We start from the raw sequence: 9,699 nt of genomic DNA on the forward strand, positions 1-9,699 counted from the left end.
CACAAGTCAGGCCAGGCGCGGTGGCTCATGCCTGTAATTCCAGCACTTTGGGAGGCTGACACAGGTGGGATCACCTGAGGTCAGGAGTTCGAGACCAACCTGACCAACACGGAGAAACCCCATCTCTACTAAAAATACAAAATTAGCCGGGTGTGGTGGTGCCTGCCTATAATCCCAGCTACTCAGGAGGCTGAGGCAGGAGAATTGCCTGAACTCAGGAAGCAGAGCTTGCAGTGAGCTGAGATGGCGTCATTGCACTCCAGCCTGGCAACAAGAGTGAAACTCAGTCTCAAAAAACAAACAAACAAAAAAAAAACACAAGTCAAAGTTAGTCGAGTTGTGTACAGTCAGCGATGGTGATCTTCTTGATGGTCTTGCCATTCCCGGACCCAAAGTGCTCCATGGCCTCCACAATATTCATGCCATCTTTCACCTTGCCAAAGACCATGTGCTTGCCATCCAACCACTCAGTCTTGGCAGTGCAGATGAAAAACTGGGAATCGCCCAGGTGTGGTGGCTCACGCCGTAATCCCAGCACTTTGGAAGGCCGAGGTGGGCAGATCACCTGAGGTCAGGAGTTCGAGACCAGCCTGACCAAACATGGTGAAACCCCATCTCTACCAAAAATACAAAAATTAGCCAGGCATGGTGGCGCATGCCTGTAATCTCAGCTACTCAGGAGGCTGAGGCAGGAGAATTGCTTGAACCCGGGAGGTGGAAGTTGCAGTGAGCCAAGATCACATCACTGCACTCCAGCCTGGGCGACAGAGTAAGACTCCATCTCAAAAAAAAGAAAAAAGAAAAACTGGGAATCATTTGTGTTGGGTCCAGCATTTGCCATGGACAAGATGCCAGGACCTGTATGCTTTAGGATGAAGTTCTCGTCATCAAATTTCTCCCCATAGATGGACTTGCCACCAGTGCCATTATGGCGTGTGAAGTCACCACCCTGACACATAAACCCCGGAATAATTCTGTGAAAGGAGGAACCTTTATAACCAAATCCTTTCTCTCCAGTGCTCAGAGCACGAAAGTTTTCTGCTGTCTTTGGAAACTTGTCTGCAAACAGCTTGAAGGAGACAGCCCAAGGGCTCTCCATTGACAGCGATGTCGAAGGACATGGTGGGGTTGACCATGGCTGATAGTACGGGGCTCCTGATGGTGGCGTCTGCAAAGCCAAGACACACACTTTCTATCTCATTTCATGAGGCCAGGATTCCATGAGGGAATACTTTCTAACTAATTCTGTGAGGCCAGCATTAGCCAAATACCAAAATCAGATGAAGACTTTACAAAAAAAGAAAACCACAGACCAATATCTCTCATGAACATAGATGCAAAAATCCTCAGCAAAATGCTAGTAAATCAAATCCACAATGTATGAAAAGAGCAATACACCATGACTAAGTGAGATTTATCCCAGGTATGCAAAGTTACTTCAACATTTGAAAATCAGTTAATGTAATCCATTAAATCAACTGGCTAAAGAAGAAAATCACATGATCATATCAATAGAGGCAGAAAAAGCAATTGACAACATCCAACACCCATTCATGATGATTGAAAAAAAATCTCTTAGCAAGCTAGGAATAGAGAAGACCTTACTCAACTTGATAAACAACATCCACAAAACATCCACAGCTAACATCACACTTAATGGTGAGAAACTAAAAGCTTGCCTGCTAAGATCAGAACAAGGCAGGAATGACCCTCTCAACACGGCTTTTCAACGTTGTACTGGAAGTCCTAGCTAAAGCAGTAAGACAAGAAAAGGAACTAAAAGGTATACAAATTTGGAACAAGAAATAAAACTGTCTGTGTTTACAGATGATATGATTGTCTATGTAGAAAATCAAAAAGAATCCACACATAAAAACTCCTGGAACTAACAAGCAATTATAGCAAGGTTGCAGGATATAAAGTTAATATGTAAAAGCCAATCACTTTTCTATGTATCAGCAATGAGCATGTAGAATTCGCCATTTAATTTTTTTGTTTTTCAAGACAGAGTCTTGCTCTGTCACCCAGGCTAGAGTGCAGTGGCGCGATCTCAGCTCACTGCAACCTCCTCCTCCCGGGTTCAAGCAATTCTCCTGCCTCAGCCTCCTGAGTAGCTGGGATTACAGGCATGCCCCACCATGCCCAGCTAATTTTTGTATTTTTAGTAGAGACGGGGTTTCACCATGTTGGCCAGGCTGATCTCGAACTTCTGACCTCATGTTCCGCCTGCCTCAGCCTCCCAAAGTGCTGGGATTACAGGCATGAGCCACCGCGCCTGGTCCAGAATTTGCCATTTAAAACACAATACCACTTACATTAGCACCCCCAAAAATGAAACACTTAGGTACAAACCTAAGAAGATATGTACAAGATCTATATGAAGAAAACTACAAAACTGACAAACGAAATCAAAGAACTAAACAAATGGAGAGATATTCCATGTTCATAGGAAGGCTCAATACTGTTAATATATCTGTTCTTTCCAACTTGATCTGTGGAATGAATGCAATCTCAATAAAAAACCTCAGTAAGTTATTTTGTGGATATTAACAAACTGATTCAAACTTTATATGGTGAGGCAAAAGACCTAGCCAGCACAATATAGAAGAAAAATAAAGTCAAAGACCACCACTACCTGACTTGGACTTTCTATAAAGCCATAGTAATCAAGACAGAGTGGTGATTAGCATAGCCGTTGTGGGAAACAGTATGGAGATTCTGCAAAAATTTTAAAAATAGAAATACCACATGATCCAGCAATCCCACTAATGGGTATATATCCAAAGGATATGAAATCAGTATGTTGAGATATTTGCACTCCCATGTTCATTGCATCATTATTCTTTTTTTTTTTTTCCTTTAGAGACAGAGTCTATGTTGCCCAGGGCAACTCCTGGCCTCAAGCGATCCTGCTGTCTCAGCTTCCCAATTAGCTGGGATTATAGGCACAAGACACTGCACCTGGCTGCAGCATTATTCTCAATAGCCAAGATATAGAATCCACCTAAGTGTCCATCAATGGATGAATGGATAAAGAAAATGTGGTATATATAAAAAATGGAATAGTATTCAGCCTTAAAAAACAATATCCTGTCATTTGTGACAACATGGATGAACCTGGAAGACATTATGTTAAGTGAAATAAGCCAGGCACAGAAAGACAAATACAATCTCACTTATATGTGGAGTATAGAAAAAGTCAGACTCATAAATAGAGAGTAAACTGGTGGTTATCAGAGGCTGGGAGGTGGGGGAATTGGGGAGATATTAGTCAAAGAACGCAAGATTTCAGTTAGGAAAAATAAGTTCAAGAGATCTATTGTAACTTACGGTGACTAAACTTAATAACAACATATTGTGTATTTCAAAATAGTATGAGAATAGCTTTAAGCATTCTCATTACACAGACGCAAAATATGTATGTGAGGTAATGTACATATTATTAAATTGTTTGGTTCATCCGTTCCACAATGTATGTGTATGTATGTGCATATATATATAAAAACATGATGTACACCATAAATGTATAAAATTTGTCAATAGAAAAATTAACTTTAGAAAGACAGAGTGGCATTGGCAAAGAATAGACAAATTGATCCACTTGAGCAGAATAGAGCGCCAAGAAATAGTCCCACATAAATACAAGGAGCAAAGACAATACAATAAAGATAGTTTTTTCAGTAAATGATGCTGGAACAACTGTACAGCCACGTACAAGAAAAATGAAAAGAGCTCTCTTAAAAGGTTACTGTGAAAGCCACCTGTGACAGTAACAGAAAGTGACCAGCAGGGTCTCTGACACTTAGTAATGTAATCTCTCTCACTGTAACGTAATGGCTAAACTTCAACATCCCTCAGCCCCCATCTCCATAAGACTTTCCCATAGAGGCAACAATGATTCCTGTCAGTCACCCCGTCCTGCCAATCCACTGGGTAGGATACAATATTGAAGGGCCCATCAGCACACTGGCCTTAGGGGGCTCTGCAGCCCCTTGACCTTGTGGATCATGCTGGCCTTAATCTCCTCTTGTCCCTGGCTAAAGACAGGCCCCTCCTGCGGAGGCCAGGCCAGAATGCTCATCTGATTAAGACTATATTAAGAGTCAGGAATAACAAAAACAACACTAAATAAATAAACACGGAAACATAATCTATGTGTCTTAGTCCATTTCCTGCTGCTATAACAGAATACTACAGACTGGGTAATTTATTTTGTTGTTTTTTCAGACAGTGTCTCTCTCTGTCGCTCAGAATGGAGTGCAGTGGCAGGATCTCGACTCACTGCAAACTCCACCTCCCAGACTCAAGTGATCCTCCCACCTCAGCCTCCTAAGTAACTGGGACCACAGGCCTGCACCACCACACCAGCTAATTTTTGTGTTTTTTTTGTAGAAATGGGTTTTGCCATGTTGCCCAGGCTGGTCTCAAATTCCTGGGCTCAAGCCTTCCACCCACCTTGGCCTCCCAAAGTGCTGGGATTACAGGCGTGAGCCACCACACCCAGCACAGACTGGGTAATTTATAAAGAAAACAAATGTATTTCCCACAGAGCTGGAGGCTGGGAAGTCCAAGAGCATGGGATTGGCATCTTATGAGGGCCTGGCTGCAGTACCATCCCACTGTGAGAGGTGGAAGGGCAAAGAGGCTGAACTGATTTTTATCATGCCATACAATGAAATTAATCTATTTAATCTAATCAACTGGGAAAGGTCCCACATTGGCTGGGCACTGTGGCTCACGCCTGTAATCCCAGCACTTTGGGAGGCCAAGGCAGGTGGATCACCTGAGGTCAGGAGTTCGAGACCAGCCTGACCAATATGATGAAACCCCGTCTCTACTAAAAATACAAAAATTAACTGGGCGTGGTGGCATGTGCCTGTAATCCCAGCTACTCGGGAGGCTGAGACAGGAGAATCACTTGAACATGGGAGGCAGAGGTTACAGTGAGCTGAGATTGTGCCATTGCACTCCAGCCTGGGCAACAAGAGCAAAACTCCATCTCAAAAAAAACAAAGAAAAGTCTCGCATCTTAATACCATTAGCATAGCAATTAAATGTCACATGAGTTTTGGTGGGGACATTCAACCTTAGCACTAGGTATTCTGGTTTATGTATTTTTTTATCTTAATTCCTTCATTTCTACAATTATGAGATCCACAATTTATCCACTGTATTTGTTTTTTTTCTTTTTTTTTTTTTTTTTTTTTGAGACGGAGTCTTGCTCTGTGGCCAGGCTGGAGTGCAGTGGCATGATCTCGGCTCACTGCAACCTCTGGCTCCCGGGTTCAAGTGATTCTCCTGCCTCAGCCTCCCGAGTAGCTGGGACTACAGGCGTGCACCACGATGCCTGGCTAATTTTTGTATTTTTAGTAGAGATGGGGTTTCACCATGTTGGCCAGGATGGTCTTGATCTCTTGACCTCGTGATCCACCCGCCTCGGCCTCCGAAAGTGCTGAGATTACAGGTGTGAGCCACTGCGCCTGGCCTCATCCACTATATTTGAACTGACCCAAAGGCCAGTGCTTTCTTAATTCAGTTCCCACAGATGAACAAAGCCAAAATTCAGATTCTATTTTATTTATGGTTTAGAACTACCTACTGTAAAAAAAAAAAAAAAAAAAAACAAAAAAAAACACTAGCTACTATAAATTATTGGGGGTTAGTCCATTTAGTTCATTTTAGTTCATTTTAGAGTTCATAACCTAAAGCAGAAACTCACATGGTTGAAATGTCATTTTCCCAAAGGATTGTTATTAGTGTATCATTTAGATTGTCTTGCAAAAGTCTCACTTGTTGTTTTTTCTAAATGGCTGCTAATCTTTTAAATTAACAGATAGAGGGCCAGGCGTGGTGGTTCACACCTGTAATCCCAGCACTCTGGGAGGCTGAGGCAGTCGGATCATTTGAGGCCAGGTGTTCAAGACCAGCCTGGCCAACATGGTGAAACCCTGTCTGTACTAAAAATACAAAAATTAGCTCGGCATAGTGGCACACGCCTGTAATCCCAGCTTCTTGGGAGGCTGAGGCATAAGAATTGCTTGAACCCAGCAAGCAGAGGTTGCAGCGAGCACAGATTGTGCCATTGCACTCCAGCCTGGGTAACACAGCATCACTCTGTCCACCCCCCAAAATTGTAGTTAATTTTCTTTTTTTTTTCTTTTCTTTTTTCCTTTTTTTTTTTTCTTTTTTTTTTGAGACGGAGGAATCTTGCTCTGTCGCCCAGGCTGGAGTGCAGTGGCATGATCTCAGCTCACTGCAACCTCCGACTCCCAGGTTCAAGCAATTCTCCTGCCTCAGCCTCCCAAGTAGCTGGGATTACAGGTGGCTACCACCACGCTTAGCTAATTTTTTGTATTTTTAGTAGAGACGGGGTTTCATCATGTTCGCCAGGCTAGTCTTGAACTCCTGACCTTAAGTAATCCCCCTGCCTCAGCCTCCCAAAGAGCTGGGATTACAGGCATGAGCCACCGCGCCCGGCCATTTTCAATGTTAATTGATTGTGCATTGTTTAACCATATACTACATAGTTTCACTTACCTATAACAACAGTAGTTTGGGGCTCTTATATTCTAATAATGAAGACTTTAGCTGTGTACACATTGCAATTAAAGTATGAGTCATGCATAACCTTATCACCAAGATACAAGAGGGAAAGCCCTTCTCCCCTAAAACTTTTACAAAGGTTCTGGGTTCTTTTTCCACTTAAGTGGGAAAAAGTCAGCTAATGAGGAATGTAAAGTCTTTGGCCTCATCTAAAGGTGCTTTGGCCCGCAACTATGAGAAGCATTGACCGCTGGGAAGGCCTCCCTGCCTGGTTCCTGGACTGTTACACCATGGCAGAGGCCATCTTCCCTCCCAATGCAGAGTGATATCCAGATAGCGAGCTGGCTAGCAGCTGTCCACTCTCCAGCAATCCTGCCTTCTGGGGCATGGTTTTCTAAGGACCTTCCTGTTCCTAGATGATCAAAATTGGGACCAGCCACTCCTTTCTGAGCCACCCCTGCCTCTGGGCCTGTGGCTATGCCCTCCAGTCACAACAGGACAACCCTTCAGAACACTCTGCAGGAAGCTGACATCTCTACGCAGACTCACACAGGCACGGTGTGTGCACAGGCCTTTGGTTCTAGTTCAGGAGGTGTGGGGGGAGGCTCACTAGTCCAACAGAACTTGAGGCCAGTTGTACCAGTGTCATATCCCATGAGCCAAGGTTACAAAGGATACAAAGTGCCCAGACCTACCAGAGAAGGCAAACCCCTACAGCATGCAGGGTTAGACAGAGGCAAGAAACAAGGTCATTTTGGGCCAGCAAGAAGAGGGAAAGGGAAATCACAGGCATACCTCGGAGATACTGAAGATTTGTCTCCAGACCATGGCAACAAAGTGAGTCACACAAACTTTTTAGTTTCCTATTGTGCATAAAAGTTATGTTTGTACTATATTGTAGTCTATTAAGTGTACAGTAGCATTGTGTACAAAAAACTGTGTATATACTTAACGGAGTCTCGGAGTCTCGCTCTGTCACCCAGGCTGGAGTGCAGTGCCACGATCTTGGCTCACTGCAACCTTCGCTTCCTGAGTTCAAGCCATTCTCCTGCTCAGCCTCCCAAATAGCTGGGACTACAGGTGCCCATCACCATGCCCAACTAATTTTTGTATTTTTAGTAGAAATGAGGTTTCACCATGTTGGCCAGGCTAATCTTGAACTCCTGACCTCAAGTGATCCACCCGCCTCGGCCTCCCAAAGTGCTGGGATTACAAGCGTGAGCCACTGTTATCTGGCCATATACTTTAATTTTAAAATACTTAATTGCTAAACAAATGCTAACAATCATCTGAAGCTTCAGCTAATCCCGATCTTTTTACTGGGGGAGGGTCTTGCCTCCATGGATCAGGGGCATGGCTGCTGAAGGCTGCTTTGACAACTTCTTAAAATAAGACAATGACGTTTGCCATTTGGCCGCATGGATTATTCCTTTCAATATTGTTGTGCCTCAGGGAATAGGGAGGCCTGGAAAGCAGAGTCGGGAGAATGGCCAGTTGGTGAAGCAGTCACAACACACACATTTTTCCATTAAGTTTTTTGTCTTATTTGAGCATCACTCGTGGTGTCCCGAAACAATCACAATAGTTAACTTCAATAACTGATTACAGGTCACTGTAACAGGTATAATAATGAAAAAGCTTGAAACATTTTGAGAATTCCACAGCGTGACATGGAGACATGATGTCTGTCTGCTGTTGGAAAAATAGCACCAATAGACCTGTTTGATGTGCTTGACACAGGGTTGCCACAAGCCTCCAATCTCTAAATAAAAAACAGTGTCTGCAAAGAACAATAAAGGGAAGCACAATAAAAGGTATATCTGCAAAGGGGAATCAGCACTTGAGCCAAGATCAGGATGAGCTTTCAAGTCAGGTAAACCTAGACATGAACCCTCCAGGCCCTACCAACAACCACCTGTGGACCTTCGAGCACATCCAGCCTAGAGCTGCCCCCAACAGACACTTCCCCAGTGAGTGCTGAATGAAACCATCTGAGCCAGTTTCCTCAGGTGCAAACCAGTGAGGTAATTCCTACCTTGCAGAGTGAAGTGAGAAAAGACAGTGTTAAGAAAAAGGCATGCCGGGCACAGTGGCCCACGCCTGTAATCCCAGCACTTTGGGAGGCGGAGACAGGCGGATCACGAGGTCAGGAGATCGAGACCATCCTGGCTAACACGGTGAAACCCCGTCTCCACTAAAAATACAAAAAATTAGCCGGGCGTGGTGGCGGGCACCTGTAGTCCCAGCTACTCGGGAGGCTGAGGCAGGAGAATGGCGTGAACCCGGGAGGCGGAGCTTGCAGTGAGCCCAGATTGCACCACTGCACTCCAGCCTGGGCGACAGAACGAGACTCCGTCTCAAAAAAAACAAAAGGCACAAGACCTGTGGTAGCCTTTCGTTTCTGTCCGGCAGCAGCCACTGGGTAAACCAAGATGGTGCATACAAGTACATCCAGAAGCTATGGAAGAAGCAGTCTGATGTCATGAGCTTTCTTCTGAGGGTCCGCTGCTGGCAGTACCACCAGCTCTCTGCTCTCCACAGGGATCCCCGCCCCACCCAGCCCAATAAAGCACGCTACTGGGCTACAGCCAAGCAAGGTTATGTTATATATAAGCGCCGTGGTGGCTGAAAATCCAGTTCCTAAGAAGGCAACTTAACAGCAAGCCTGTCTATCGTGGTGTTAACCAGCTGGTTTGCTCAAAGCCTTCAGTCTGTTACAGAAGAGCAAGCTGGATGCCACTGTGGGGCTCTGAGTCCTGAATTCTCACTGGGCTGGTTAAATATTCCACATACAAAGTTTTTGAGGTTATCCTAGTTGATCCATTCCATAACACTATCAGAAGGAAACCTGACACCCAGCGGTCCACAACAAGCACAGGGAGATGCGTAGGCTATCTGCAGGCCAAGAGAGCCACGGCCTCGGAAAGGGCTGTAAGTTCTACCACACTATTGGTGGTTCTTGCCATGCAGCTTGGAGAAGGTGCAATACTCTCCAGCTCCACAGCTACCGCTAATATATGTTTGTAAAATTCATACCTAATAAACACTAGATCAAAAAAAAAACACAGACCTGTGGTAGGCTGGGCACCAGTGCTCTAAAGCAAGTTCTGCCTAAACTGGCAGGAACATTTTTCACATCAGGAACAGGAGTTGTTC

The 9,699-nt window shown here is 44.5% G+C and overlaps 2 pseudogenes; one reads left to right on the top strand and one right to left on the bottom strand.

Annotated features, from left to right (window-relative positions):
• Positions 1-328: 328 nt before the first annotated feature.
• On the bottom strand, positions 329-1,136 carry LOC100582975 (annotated as a pseudogene).
• Positions 1,137-6,776: 5,640 nt separating this feature from the next.
• Positions 6,777-9,557, top strand: LOC100604585 (annotated as a pseudogene).
• The last annotated feature ends 142 nt before the right edge of the window (positions 9,558-9,699 follow it).

This window comes from Nomascus leucogenys, chromosome 22a (genome assembly GCF_006542625.1).
Source record: "Nomascus leucogenys isolate Asia chromosome 22a, Asia_NLE_v1, whole genome shotgun sequence".
NCBI classification, from domain to species: domain Eukaryota; kingdom Metazoa; phylum Chordata; class Mammalia; order Primates; family Hylobatidae; genus Nomascus; species Nomascus leucogenys.